The sequence below is a fragment of the Panthera leo genome, chromosome F3, assembly GCF_018350215.1.
Source record: "Panthera leo isolate Ple1 chromosome F3, P.leo_Ple1_pat1.1, whole genome shotgun sequence".
Taxonomy (NCBI): Eukaryota; Metazoa; Chordata; class Mammalia; order Carnivora; family Felidae; genus Panthera; species Panthera leo.
Window position 1 is genome coordinate 32,549,837 of NC_056696.1, and position 15,755 is coordinate 32,565,591.

At 42.1% G+C, this 15,755-nt stretch overlaps 1 protein-coding gene and 1 pseudogene across 2 annotated transcripts in view; both read left to right on the top strand.

Moving 5' to 3' along the window:
• Nucleotides 1-15,755, top strand: part of KCNH1 (potassium voltage-gated channel subfamily H member 1) — a 462,687-nt gene that overhangs the window by 333,391 nt on the left and 113,541 nt on the right. The window lies entirely within an intron of this gene.
• On the top strand, nucleotides 1,893-3,033 carry LOC122212415 (annotated as a pseudogene).

The window sequence follows — 15,755 nt, forward strand, 5'->3', positions numbered from 1 at the left end:
CCGCCCCCCCCCCCCCACCACACACACTTAGCCATCTCTCTTCATGAAAAATAATGACCTTGCTAATTTCAAGGCCTAAAATTACCTTTTTTCTCTACATACTATTTCTTAATCTTTCCTCTTTCAAGTGAGAAAAGAAAAAAAAATCATAAAACCACCTTTTTCCTACTCTCTGTAAAATCTGAATCTAGCCTGTGATTATTTCTTCTCAACTAGAAAAAAGTTCATTTATCAACTTAGTTACTAATTTCTTCAATTAACTACACCGCCTCTTTTATTTTTTTAATCATCAGTACGCAGTTAGCATGAAGTACTTTCTTGGCTAAGCCTGTTCTTTTATATTCTGTTTCATAAAGGCATCATACTCTTTTCCTTAACATTTTTACAATAGTTGAACATAGCCAGACTTTTTCAAAACAAGGCATCCAGGGGTTACTTGCAGACTAATCTTGAGGCTCACAGATGGGAGTTAGATAATGGTGCCTATAAGAATCATGGGAAGTTTTAAAAAACGTACCTGCTAAACCTCTTCTCACCCCACTTCACCCCTGAGCATAACTAAACCTAGGAAAATGTAATTTTTAAAAAAGCTCTTTTGATGATTCTAATATGCCTCCTGATTGAGAATCATGGTCATGGGGTGCCTGGGTGGTTCAGCTGATTAAACGGACGACTTCAGCTCGGGTCATGATCTCGCGGTTTGTGGGTTTGACCCTGGTGTTGGGCTCCGTGCTGACAGCTTAGAGCCTGGAGCCTGCTTCACATTCTGTGTCTCCCTCTCTCTCTCTGCCCCTCCCCTGCTTGTGCGCGCGCTCTCTCTCTCTCTCTCTCTCAAAACTAAACATTAAAAAAAGAGAATCATGGTCACGATGGTTGGAGGTAGGCAGGGCCCACATGAGGATTGTTGATTTCACACATGACTTACATTGGGGAACAGAAGGGGGGGGCCGGTTAGATGTGATGGTTATGGGAGGCTTCTGGAAGAGTTATGTCTGTTTTGAGTTGGATCTTGAATAATAAAAATATAGCAATAACTGACATGTGTTGAGCAGGTACCGCATGGAGCACTTCATATACATCATCACGTTTAATCCTCACCAAGGGTGGTCTTATCCCCTTTTTGTACAGATGGGGAAAGTGGAGCTCAGAGAGATCAAGCGCTTAGCTCAAAGTCACCCAGCAAGTGAGTAGCAGAACTGGCATTTAATCCTGTAGTCAGTGTGAGTCCAAAGCTCTGACTGCTATGATGTGTCAGATTTACTGGGAGGGAAGCAGCAGGGATTCGTGGTGTGGGTTATGGCAGGAAAATGATTTCTACCTGATCAAAATCTCTGCGGGAGACAGATATCTGGGCTTCTAAGAAGTCCTCAAAGTCAATTATGGATGTCACCATTAGGCTGGAAAAATTGTCTTTCTGTCTCTAAGAAGATGAGAAAGGCCAAGTTTTTATCATCACGAATAGACCTGGTGTATTATCATCCATTTCAATTTTTCTGTCTAATTCCATAATCATAATCCATAATCATAGTCATTTCTTGGAGATCAGAGGGACTTCCGCATCCATGCAGTCTTGCTTCTTGTCTGACTCCCTCATTTGGTAGGGGTTTTTTTATTCAAAGAAAGGCAGCAGCATCACGAGGCCAAGGCAAGCCCGCCACCACCCGCCTCCAAGAGCAGTGCGGCCCGTGGCCGGGGGCGGCGGTAGTGAGACCAGCGCTGCTCTCCCGCCCCCTTCCCTCCGCCGTTTCTCTGCTCGCCGGAGTCGCTGGGTTCCCCGGGCTCCGCTGGCCTGCCCGCCGCCCCTGACCGTCCGACGGCCCTCCCCACGCAGGCCTGGACGCCTGTCACCCTGCCGCGGAAAGCAAAGTGTGAAGAGTGGGGAGCGGGGAACCATGGACGCGAAGAGGAAGCTCCAATGGAGATGAGGAATCAGACTCCTGCAGCTGTTGGAAAACTTCTCCCCGACAATGGCAGATCAAATGGTGGGAAAACTGAGGCTGAACAACTGAATTTGTGAATTTAGACTTGCTCAGTGTCATAAACGCAGGCTTGATTTCAGTTTCAGATCTCCAACAGATACTTAAATGGAAAAAGCTTGAGCTTAGTGACAATAGCATCTTTGGAGGTCTGGACAAGTTAGCAGAAAACCTTTCAAATCTCACACATCTGGACCACAGTGGCAATACACGGCAAAATATCAGCACTGTGGAAACTCTGAAAAAGCGGGACTGCCTGAAAAGTGCGCATCTGTTTAACTGGGGTTACTAGTCTGAATGACTAGGGAGAGACTATCTCCCCCAGCTGACCTACCTGCATGGCTATGGCCAAGAGGATGAAGAAGCCCCTGGCTCAGAAGCCCAGGTGGATGCTGTGCAGGAAGGGGATCAGGGCAAAGGGAAAGATGAGGACAAGGATGGTGAGGAGGAGGAGTGTGATGGCCAAGAGGGTGACGAGGAAGAGGAGGGTGGAAAAGGGGTGACGATAAAGATGAAGTGACTGGGAAGGAAGAAGACTTTGGATGTGATGGACAAGGTGATGAGGATGAGGAGGAAGACGGGTAAGAAAGCAGGAAAGGTAAGAGAGGAGAAGAGAAACTGATGATGAAGGAGAAGATGGTGAAGACCCAAACGACCTGCAGGGAAAAAACTGTTCGGTATTGGTTGGACTGCTCACTGGTAGCTGTTTAAATGATAATAATAAAAGGGTGGCTGTGATACCAGCCACAGGACACCCACCCACCCAGAGAGCCAAAGGATAGTCCCTGTCAAGTTCTGCCTTCCTCCTTTTGGTTCCTCTTCAAAATCCACCATCAAGCTTGGAGACTTCACTCCAACAAAACTGTGAGCACTGTTGGGTCTTTGTGTAAGACTCTTGCTGTAGCATGGGTCATTGTGGTTGGCCACTGACAGTTACATGAAGACTGTAACAGCATTTTTACTTTCTGTACAACAAAGAAGGTTTGCAAATAAAATCTTAATGTAAAAAAAGGACAATTTTCCACAGCAAAGAATTAGCTGGCCCCAAATATCAATGATGCCGAGGCTGAGAAACCTGGTATAAATGTTTGGGGCATGGACTTTGTAATCCAGATTGTCTGAGTTTGAATCCAGCTCCATACTTACTAGCTGTGTGACCTTGGCCAAGTTACTCAACCTCTCTGTGGCCCATCTGCAAATATGGCTAACCATAGCCCTTCCTCATAGGGCTGTGAAGAGATTTAAATGAGTCAGTATAGTTGGGGCACTGGAGCCGTATGTCCACACAGTCAACGTTTGTTTCAGAGAGGTGTCTGGTGCCGTGGCAGGACGGGTTCCCAAGCCAGCCTGCCTGCGTGTGAATCCTTCATCTGCCACTTACCATGTGTGACTTTGGGCAAATCACTCAAACATTCTTGACTCAGATTCATCTGTAAAATGCAGATAATAATAGTATCTACCATTAAGATAAATTATGTGTGCAAAATGATAAGAACAGTGATTTACACATCATAAAAGCTGTGCACGTACCGGTTGTTATTATGACTCTTAGAATTTCTTTATTAAGTAAATATTTGAGCCTCCTGTGCACAAAGGGGTGGAATCACGTGTGTTACGGCTGTGAGACTGCAGAGTCAAGATTAGGACCACTGACTCAGGAAAGGATAGCCCTGCCCGATATGAGAGTTTACGACTCTCTCTACTCCTTGGCATTCTGTGTGGTAGAGAGCTGGGTGGGGGATGACCATTTGGGGTAATTATTACTTTGGAGGCAATGTGGAGAGAGGCGCTGTGACCCCACAGTGTCACTTAGCAACCAAATAATTCCAGTTCTGACTTTGAACAACTAAGATCACGGCTGGTTTCCAGTGAGGAAAATCACCAGATGCTAGAAGTACCAAGACCAGACTTGTCAACAATGGAGAAAAGGATTTTAATCTCTTTCTATTACTACTATTGGAAGAGGCAGTTCTTTAAAAGACATTTTGTGCAGTCATTGCGCTGTTCCATTCTGATTCACCATGGTGATTGTAGGGCCTTTTGAAAAATTTTCTTTTAGGTAGTTGTTTTGAGATGTAGAAGAGAAAGTTTGAGCTTTCTGTGAGCTTATAACTTTAGGTGTAGACATAAGGACTATTGGAAAATGAGCCCAGTTAAGGTTAACACACACTTGTCTAAATGGCTTTAAAAATTATGTGTTCTATTAAATGGCTTTGTTAATTTGATTCTCTTTGATGACTCATATTGGAGAAACAGAAACTTAGGGCTCTCGTTATCAAGTAAAGCAAAACAGTGGGTTTGCAAACCTGCAAGCCAGCCTACCTTGTTAGCCAGGTGCAACTGTGCCTAAGCGGTTGTCTCTTTGCAATCAAGAACTCAGCAAGCACAAAATAAGTACAAGTAGCAAATTATTTGGAGACCTTTCCAACCTGTGTCTGACCTTCTTGATTCATCTGCGGAAGTAATTGCTGTGGAAATTGCCGTGCTTTCATCTGTGGCGCTATTAAAACACTGGTTGCAATGAGGTGGTACAGACTGCTTGGTTAATGGGTTACCGTGGAGTGGGAGCCGTTGTTTCATTCGACAGATGAGAAGTAGCTGAAAATAACCTTCTCTCTCTCCTGTAAGAATTTTGCTTGTTAAGTGACATTCACCAACACAGCAGAGTTTCAGCGTGGTATAGGAGTTTGTGCTATTCTTAGCAAGATATTAAGTGAGAGTTTTCAGGCTTTTCTTGTTATAAAGTAGGGAATGTATGAGGGTTTTATATTCCCTGGTTTCAGGGAATCTTTCTGTGCTCAGGGGAATAGCTGTCTGGCTTGAGAAGGAATGAGGATGTGGAGTTGGTAGGACGTTCAGAGCCGAGTAGTCCTTTGCATCAATGTCCCACGTGTCATGTTACCACTAAGCTGTGGGATTATTCCCTCATTCTCTCCTGGCTTCACTGCCATTGCTCTTTCTTGTGGGGTAAGGTCAGCTGCCTCCATGGCCTCATCCTGCTTCCTCAATATGGCCCAGTATTTTTCCCCCCTCCAACCAGCCTCCCTCTTGGAGTGGAGCATTGAGGATCCCTGTGGTATAAAGCAGCATTTCTCAAACTTTAAGATGCCTCAGAATCACCCGGAGAGTTTGAAAAAAAACAAATTCCTGGCTGTCACCCCCAAAGATTTTGATCCAGTAGATCTGGAGGGGGCATGAGAATTTGCATTTCTACCAGCCGCCCAAGCATGTGATCCTTGTGGTTTGAGACCACACTTTGTGAAGCCTTTGTGTGATATTACAATAGTATATTGTGTGATTTATAATAGTAAGTACATATTTGGTGTTCCTCCCTGTTTCTGGCACAGAGCTCCTAAAACCCTTGGAATTTCTGTGCTGACAGCAATAAAGGTGTCCCTTGTTATGTTAATGAAGTGACTTTTGGAAGCACTTAAGGATCTGGGTTGGTTGCCTGGGGAGCTAATCAGGTGATTAGAGGGATGGAACTTTGACCCCCTCATTTGTGTTACCCATCCCCCAGCCCTTCCTGGGAGGGGAGAGGGGATGGAGTTCATTCACCAATGGCCTATGATTTAATCGATCTTGCCTATGTAACGAAGCTTCCATAAGAACCCAAAAGGAGAGGATTTGGAGAGCTTCCAGGTTGGTGAACCAGAACACTTCCAAATACCATGCCAGGCCCCAAACTCCAGGAGGACAGACGCTCCTTTGTTCAGGGTCTTGCCCTGTGTATCTCTTCATCTGGCTGTTGAACCAGTAATCTAGTGAGTGAACAGATTTCCTGAGTTCTGTCAGCTGCTTTAGCAAATTATTCGAACCCAAGGAGGGGTTCACGGGAACCATTGTCAGAAGTACATGTAGCAATCTGGACTTGCAAATGACATCTTAAGTGGGGCCAGTCTTGTGGGGCTGAGCCCTTTGCCTGTGGAATCTGATGCTGCCTTCCATAGATAGTCTCAGAATGGAGTTGAATTGTAGGACACCCAGTTGGTGTCAAGGAAATGGCTGTAGGGTGTAGAAAAGGCCCACCGACACCATAAACCTTGCACTATTGAACCTGAGGGAACTCTCCTCTATGGGACAGTTTCTTCAATAGTTAGCCAATACCAATTTCTGAGCACCCACTGAATGCAGAGGAAGATGTCCCTGAAGTGACCACCACAATTCCTGCACTCCAGAAAGTATTCTGTTTAAAGAATGGCACAAGCCTACATATCACAGTAGGATGGAGCCACTCAAAGCCAAGAGCTGAGGGGACCAGAGTCCAGGGGTGATGAATGGAGGGATGTTAACACTGGGTGGGTCAAGAAAGAAAACTAAGATTTATTTTGGATCCCCCTGCCCCATGCCAGCATTGTGGTTGGCATTTGTTGTGTTAATTCCCTGAATCTTCACAGAAATCTGAAGGGTGGAGATTATGCTCTCTTTCATGAATAAGGGACCTGAGGCTCTTATGACTCGAATTGGTGGTGTCAAGGCCAAGGGCAGGCCACCCCAATATGAGCCACTTTGGCTGAATATTATTTTGAGCATAAGAAGACAATCAACACCCTGTGGGCTCAAGAGAAGCTTTTGCTCTTCTCTTAACTGCATAGGAGAATCTAAATTGGGGGTCTTTCTCAGAATAAGGGGTATTAGTAGAGATAAATTTTATCTGAGTGATCCATCTATATGGCAGGAGAAACATCAAATTACCAATTATCTGCTCTCCTTATCTCCCTGTGAAGGAGCTTTCCTCTGGAGTCCCAGACCCCTGCCCCCTTCTCCATAGTTCAAGATGACATCTATACCTCATTTTGCCTGTCTTTGAAATTGCCATGTCTATGTGGATTCTCTGTATGCATGCTTTTAAATTTGATTTTCTCCTGTCAATCTGTCTCAAGTCAATTTGATTCTTGGTCCAGCTCGAAGGACCATGAAGGGGATAGGAATTCTTGCTCCCTGACAGTGGCAGAGTCAGTAGGGTTCTTACTCTTCAGAGACCAAGTTATTTTTACTATACCATGTTGCTTCCCAGCACAGCACATGACACTCCTGAGTATTCAGTTAATACTTGTTTGTTGAACGAAGACATCAGATAATTAAGTTAATGGAGGAATGTTTCCAGGAAATGATGACTCTGGAGATGGTCCTTAACCGTCCTACTATTAATTATTGTTATTATCTGTTGAGCATTTGATATGTACCAGGTACTGATAAGCATTTTCTATATATTATCCCACTTGTTAAAAAGTAAGCTATAAGGCAATTATTAACTCCATTCTATATGAAGATATTTAAAGAGGAGGAATGATTACCCTAAGGTTGGTAGTGGAACCAGATTTCCAAATTGCGGCTTTTTGTCTTCAGAGTACAGGTTTCTCCTACACCAGGTTGATCTGCTAGCATAACAGTTTCTTTTTTATCTTCCCATTGTTACTACTCATTTCTTTCCAGACAATGAGATAGATTCATAGCTATGGATTTCAAATCACAGGAAATAAGATTTTTAAACTTAGTTGCCAGTTACCATGCCAATATAAACATTATCCTCACACCCACTCATCATTATCACATTAGAATAAGCAAAAGCAATAACAGCAGCAAAGACCAAAAATACTACATGAACAAAATTAGATGTGTTGCTGTCATGTGGGCCAGATGATATGGAATGAGGGCTTCAGTCTGGTTCCCAGGCCTTCCTCCCTACCCCCTCTGCCTTCCTGCACGCTTACGGTTCTTCATTCCTTCCTGATCTCTGAATAGCTTCATTCAGAATCAATAGTATTTCAGATGATGTGTCAAAGCTCTTGGCATTGAGGGATTTTTGAGATTCCTTTGAAGGCCTCTCTTTTTGCATGATGAACTTGATTTACATCATCTCTTTCTGGACTCCAGTATTTTCCTCTAATGATAAATTTTGAGTCCATCTATGCAATTAAAAGATAATAGTGCCCATTCAGACTAATGTTCCAGGTTACCATCCTAACAAAATGCTGTCTGATGTGTGCGTTCTGACATTTGACTCCAGGACGATAACTGAAAGAGACGATAACATTGAAGATCTCTTTGTTCCAACTCAGTACTCTGGGTGCTTTCCCCCAGTGCCTCGTTCCCCCGGATAACCCAGGGAAGTGAGCAGGTGTTATGTCTTTTGTCAGGCTGATGGAAATGGAGGGAAAAAGAAGTAAAGTAGTTTGCCTCGGGCCACACAGCTCTAAGTCGCTGAGCTGGAATTTGAACCCAAGAGGGTATAACTCAGAAGACCCCATCTTCTGCCTTTATCAGATAATATTGTCGGTGCCGAAGTCACTGGGTTCACCTGTCATAATTTGCTGGGCTGTTCCTAACAAAGAAAGCCAGGAGATTCCATTTGTGAGCTCTTCTCTGCCTTTTTTCAGTTCTACGTGCTGTATCTCATTACTGTCTTAGAAGTGAAAGGGTATCTGTGGACTGCTTTGAGCTCCCAGTGCCAGTGTTGTGTGTGTTAATGATTTTTACCCCCAACCCACCAGTGCAGCTATATGATTTAATGAGTGGCTCATCCTAATCAGATGGCTGGCTAATGGGGAATAAGGATCATAAGACTGGTGGTTTTATTCTAACAGAAATTCATATAACAAGAGTCATTTTCTTCAAAAAAAAATGAAGAAATTAAGTCTCATTAAAATAAGCAGTAAGGCATAGTCTTAATGGATATTGAATTTGAGGCACTATCTGGTTTAAAAGCAGGGATTGGAAAGGGCTTCTGCTTCCTTGGTTTTTCCTGTTGGCATCTATGAGATCTGGGGGTGGTGGGATAGCCAGGGTAGGAGTAGAGTTGAAGAAGAAAAGGGGTGGAGAGAAGGAAGGAGGGAGGGAGGAAAAAGAAAGAGAGAATGTTATAATCCATTTTCTGGAAGTGGGCTTTTTATAGATAAGCAACTCTTTCCTTTTGGTCTGTCTAAACCTACTCTAAAAAAAGAAATTGGTGAATAATGTAACCAGCCTTGATCATGAAGAACAAATCAAAACCAACATTTATGTCCACAGAGTTTGACACCATATTCTGAAATGAAACCTGAATCGCACAAGAGGATAGAAAATCATAGTATTGTGCTTTTCAAAGTTCCCAGCAGTAACAGTATCACCTGGGAACTTGCTAGACATATACATTCTCTAGGGCCCACCCAAGACCTACTAAATCAAGAAGAGTCAAGGGTTCAGAACTGTATAAAATGCCCTGCGGTTATTAGGACACACACTGAAACTTGAAAGTAGGTGATTTAGTAGAGTATGGCATTGGAGTCAGAGAGACCCTGAGTTCTGACCTCCCTGCATGCTGTTTCTCTGATTTTGGACTTCCGTTTCCTTATCTGCCAAATAGTGATGGTACCCTTCTTTAGGTAGTGTTGTTTTTTATGATTACTACATTGCTTTGAGCTCTCGAATTGCTGGCTTTGAAGATTTGGAAACTATTTTCAAATTTGTAGGGGTCACTTTGTGCCAAAGCCAGCAATTCCTAATTGCCTTTGCAAACCATTAGTATTATTGTCAGTAAACATGGCTAACTGAGCACACACATTTACATCTATCTGATCACTCCTGAAACCCCTCTAAAGAAACAACAAAGGAAAGGTCTTTTTAGGGCTTGGAATCCATAAGCATAAAGAGCCCTAGAGTAGGATAACAAAAATTTGAAAGCTAGAAAGCAGTTATTGACTTGGCAGACCAAAGAGAGATGAACCCTAAGGTGACAGAGGGGATATCTAAACAATAATTTGTTTTCCAGCAGAACTGCCCCAAAAGCTCAGGCATTAGTGGCAATAAGTACCATTAGAAGTGAGAGTGAAGGAAGGTTAAGAATAGGGCTGGTTGAAAGTTTGTTTAGGAAGCATTTAGACCCCAAGATATCCTTCTTCTGTGAAGCTGGGTTACTACCCCTCCTCCACTCACAGAAGCCTTGTGTATTCTTGAAAGAGAGTCTCTGGGCTGGGAGACACCAGGGACATAGGAAGGCAGAGGTACCACAGGACAGCAGGGCTTAGGGGGAAGTTTATATACTGAATGCTGAGACTTTCAACCTCCCTACTTGTTTGCTACATGCTGTGAGCATTCTCCAGACAAGAGATTGAGGACTTCTCTAGGAACTCAGAAAAGTGCAAAAGGACAATCCTAACGTTGATGGCACCATGGATTCTTCAATACAAACTCCAGCCAGGTCACCCTATCATGAATTCTCACAGTTGAACCCCACTCATACACACAAAGGCTCTTGATCATTTTTTTTTAACTCCTCCTCTAAAATATGAGCAGGCATCTAAGATTACCATATATTCTAATATGAAAGGCAGGCAAACATAAATAAATGAGGAAACAAAGACCAAACAGGGATAAGAAAACTGAAAACTATATCTATTGTTGATATCCTCAGAAAATAAGATATTAATGTCAATGAAACAGAACAGAATTGCTGTTTAAAAGCAACATTTAAAGAACCAGAAACTGATGGAAATGAAAAGTATGATAGTAAATGAAAATTAAATAAAAGGAATAGGAGATAAAAATTGAAGAAGTCTCCCATAAAGTGATAGGAAACCAGAGAGAAAAATAAGAAAATTAGATTAATCTAGGGCCCCAGCATCTGATTAACAGGAGATCTGGGAAGAAAGAGTAGAAAATGAAGAGGAAGAAACCATCAGGGAAATAACCCAATTAATTATGTAACTAAACTATTAACTATATAACTAAACTTACTGTCATATTTTTCAATATGTACATAAATCAAATCATTATTATACACCTTAAACTAATAAATGTTATATGTCAGTTATATCTCAATAAAACTAGACAAAAAAAAAGATGAGACCAAGAGAATCTTTTACCAATATGACTTTGTAAGCCTACCTCCATTTTTAAGAATTCTCTTTTCAATTATGATGTTTTTACCTGATTTGTCTCTTGCATCAATACTTATTCCCTCTGTGTATTCATTCAGCCCATGCTCTTTTAGTCTTTTCCTGTATTCGGCATAAAAGGGGAGAAGAAAGATGTCAGAGATGTCGTAGCTGTATCCATATCAATTCATCTTCCATGACCACTATGTTCCCATCATTGCCAGATGGAGTGGCAATGTGATAAGAGCTAACAAAGGCCTAATGACCTTCTGCTGAGAATCAAGAGTATAGAAACAAGAATGGGTATGAGAGTAGAGTCTTCTTTAAATTCTGTTTTAATATATCATTTGGAATCCTGTATGAACAAAGTTAGTTTGGATAAACCCATAAACTATCCACAGAAAGCAATAATTGTTAAATTATTAAAAAAAGAAAAAAGACTTTAGTCCTTTAACTCTAAGGTTTGATATACCTGCAGAAGTAGTTTTTTTTTTAATTACTTTTTTAGCCTTTTTGAATTTAGGAGTAAATTATGCTCTGTAAGTTTATTAGAAGTTGAAGTACATTTTCCAACAGGAGTAATTTTGTGAGTAATGACCAATTTCCTAGAGAAGCCCACAAGTCTGTTTAACCCACTGCTTATTAAAAGTATGTGGGTGACATTCTAATGGCTCTGCAGAAGCCAGCCACCCAGAATGCCGGGGATGCCCTGCTGATACAGAGGTGGGGTCTTCACATCGTCACTCCCCTTTGTTAGCAGGCAGATGAGGTCCTGCCTCTGCTTCAAGACCCTGGAGTAGACGTCCCAAAGACAAAGAGATGAGAGATGGGGAAGCAGTGTGGCTAGTGGCTCTAGATGGGGTGGGGTGGGGGGGTGCTAAGGAGACCTGGGAGCTAGAGAGCAGGTTAAGCATAAACAAAGAATAACCAGGAACTTAGGACCTGAGACCTGTTAAACACACTTCTTATTTCTAAACTCACTCCTGCAGTGTCTCTTTCTGTTCCACTGAAGATCCTTGAGATTGAACTACCTACTTTACTTCCTTTTCCATTGCCCTTAATTTGTTGCTTCTAACTAGGGTTTCCCTCCGTCTTGGGTTCATAAAATAGAACGGTCTCTCAATTTTCCTTCTCCCTTGGCTTTTGAGAAACTGTGAAGAATTTTATTTTAAGTGATTAAAAAAAACTGACTAGAAATAAAAATTGTCCTTATTATGCTTATCCTTCTGTCACCCCATCCACCACTGTCACCACCCTCCATGTTTACTTTTTTCTTTGCCCTTCCCTTCCCTTCCCCTCCCCTCCTTTACCCTCCCCTCTCCCCTCCCCTCCTCTCTTCTCCCTCCTTTTCTCTCCTTTTTTCTCCTCTCTTCTCTTCTTCTTTTCTTTCAGTTTGATCTGCTGGAGGCAGGTCTAGGAAGGAAGGAAGGAAGGAAGGAAGGAAGGAAGGAAGGAAGGAGGAAGGAAGTGAAGTAACCCAAGAAAATTTCGTTGAAATGAAGGCCATAAGTTTCCAGATTAAAAACCTAGCACAATGGATGAGACCTGAGCCAACAATCAGCAATAGGCACAGCATTATGAATTTTCAGAACATTGTGGAAAAATAGTTTCTTGTCAGAAAAAACAGGTTCAGTATGAAGGATAAAGGATCTGAATGCTTTTGACTTCTCAACAGAAAGAGAAGACAAGGGAGAGATGCTTCCATCGAGAAATGAGAGAAATGATTTCTCATCTAGAATTCTACACCCAGCTCAGGTATTGAGTGTAAGAGTAAACATTAGGGCTCAAAATTTTTGCTCCCATATACCTTTCTCAGAACACTATTAAAGGATGCCTTCTACGAACAAAAGTGAGTAAACCAAGAGGGTGGAAGATCTGAGATACAGGAATCAGGGGACCTAACCCAAATAAGTGAAACCACTTCTAGAATGCTTAGGGCAGAGACACCCACGGCTGGTGATGGAACAGTTCAGAAGCCTCCAGAAGAGATTTTTTTTAGCTTCTTTTTTTCCCTAAGTTTATTTATTTATTTTGAGAGAGAGAGAGCATGGGAGGGTCAGAGAGAGAGAATCCTAGGCAGGCTGTGCACTGACAGTGCAAAGCCCAATGTAGGGCTCAAACTCATGAACCGTGAGATCATGACCTGAGCCAAAACCAAGAGTCAGGCACTTAACCTACTGAGCCACCCAGGTGCCCCCAGGAGAGATTTCTTTATGGAAATGAAATTAATAGGCTGACTAATATATTTTCATATATTAAGAAGAGACTTTGTCTGTGGTAGAATTTGGAGTCAAATTAGAGATAGGTAAATTAAGCAGATGAAAATATCATTAGCTACAGGGAAAAGGAAAAAACTGTAGAAAAGGAAAAGTAACCTGAGTATACTACATGGCTTTGCTGTGAATATCATTCATCTAGTTACAATAATATCAGCACAGATAATTATGGAACCAAGATGATGATATAACTATGTTGGAGGATGGGGCCATGGGAAGAGGTGTGGGAAAGGAATGTGAGATGGGGGGGGGGGAGTACAGGTAAGGAGCTAAATTCTCAGAGGACAGTGGATAATTCCTAAAACTGAAATATCAGGACATGGTGATTTGAGAATGACATTCAACAATGAACCTCAACAGCAAAACAACCAGCTAACACAATGGAAAAATGGGTGCATCTGCAGAATAGGAAAGTGGGTGAAAAGAAAGAAGGTCTAGGGGAGTAAAGATTTTAAAAGATGTTCTGGCCACTTAACTCTTTAGCCTATATGTATGTGTATGGATACAAAAATAAACATGAAAATTTGAAAAGGGAAACAAAAATTTTTGCCAGCAAGTTGTAATTAAGGGCCAGAGAATACTGTTTTTATTTCTTTGGGTGGGACCCAGGGCTCTTGCTATGATACAGTGTTAACTCTAAACTGCTCAAAGATAGCGTGCCTGGGTGGCTCAGTTGGTTAAGTGTCTGACTCTTGATTTCAGCTCAAGTCATGATCTCATGGTTTGTGAGATTGAGCCCCGAGTTGGGCTTAGTGCTGACAGCATGGAGTTGGCTTGGGATTCTCTCTGTCCCTCTCTCTGTGCCCCTCCCCTGCTCACACACACACATGCTCTCACTCTCAAAATAAATAAACTTAAAAAAAAAAAAAACCTGCTCAAAGAAAGAAAGAAAACTGCTCTTACCCAAATCAGCATTTTGCTTTGGGACTAGGAAAGGTCTTTCCCACCATGGAGGGGCCCAGCTGTTTCACATTTAGAGTCATCCAGGGAATCCTCAGAGCTGGGGGGTTCTGTTATGCAGGGATGTTCCAATCCCCTTCTCTTCCCACATCACAATCAAATATCTATTCAAGTGAAATCTGGACATACACGTCATCTTTCCCAGTTAGGCTGTGAGTATGTAAGGCATAATGCTTTATAGAGAGATATTAATAAATAAAATGTGTGCATGAAAAATGTATAACCTCACTTCATATAAAATTAGAGAAGGGGCATTGAGAGCAGAATTATCCATTTTTAATAGTAATAATGTTTCTGATAGTAATAATAATTGAATAAGGCCCTCCTGAGGACCTTCAACCTTCTAGAATGTCTCAGAAGCAGACTGGCACGAGAGCAGCCCTGGGCTGTAAATGATAGATGTGGCATTGCTGCCTTAATTGACCAGCATATGCCGGTGTCTCAGACCTGCACCTTGTTCTCAAATTATGGACAAGAGAGCTATTCTTACTGTATTGATTTGGTGTAACTATATTTTTAAGCTCAAAATTAAATTAATTTTCTAGCAGCCATCTCGAGAAAGGCACCTCTTACTCTTCATGCATGACCTTTGGTTCATTGTGGACCAGAAAACAGAGCTGAGCCAGGACTGCCATACAGGCTTATTGAGTTAGAGTCAGACTCACTGGGAACAAGGCAGCTAGCCCAGGCCCTGGGAGGCCGGTTTTGAGCACACTTGGTGATGCAGGAGGCAGGAAGCGGGAGGCCTGACCCTGTTGTGTCTGAGGTTATTTATGAGCTTACAGAGGCTGTGTCTGCATTATTCAGGCTTTGACTACTTTTGCTTTTATCAAGCTTCTTTTGTTCAGATTGGTATCACTCCCTGGTACATTTCTAGAGCTGGCAGCACTCTTTCCCATCCTCATTTGTGTCTTTTCAGGTAGAACTTGGTCCTCAGTTTCTTAGGCAACCGTATCTGGCACTGGTGGACAGACTAACTGAAAATTTCCTTCCCTAACATCCATATCCCTGCCTTTCTCTCTTACTCTTCCCTCTCTTAGTTTTTGGCTAAGCCTGAGTAAGATCATTTGAAAGAAATTATTGTGGCCCCTCCATGCGATGGGATGGCAGGCATCAATAAAATGGAAGGAACCATTGATACATGCAACAACACAGATACATCTCAAGGGCATTTTGCTAAGTGTAAAAGGCCAATGTCAAAAGGCCACATACGTGATTCCATTTATATAGTGTTTTTGAAATGGCAGAATTATAAAAAAGGAGAAGAGATTAGTGGTTGCCAGAGAGAGTGAGTATAAAGGGGGAGCATGAGAGAGGTCTCTGCAGTGATGGCACAGTTTTTGTATTCTGTGTGGTTCTAGTTACATGAACCGGCACGTGTGATAAAATGACACAGAATTCTACGCATACTTCATGGCAGTGTAACTCTTCTGGTTTTGACATTGTGCTCTAGTTCCATGAGATGTCACCAGTGGGGAAACTGGGTGAGGGGTATACAAGATCTCTCTGTACTGTATCTTTACAGCTTTCTGTGAATTTATAATTATTTAAAAATAAACTTTTTTTTTCTTACAAAGAGGAATGAGGTATTCATAATGAACAATATGGATGAATCTCAAGATAATTATGCAGAGTGTAAGAAACTAGTAAAAAAATAGTACAAAAGAAAAATATAGACAAAATGGACT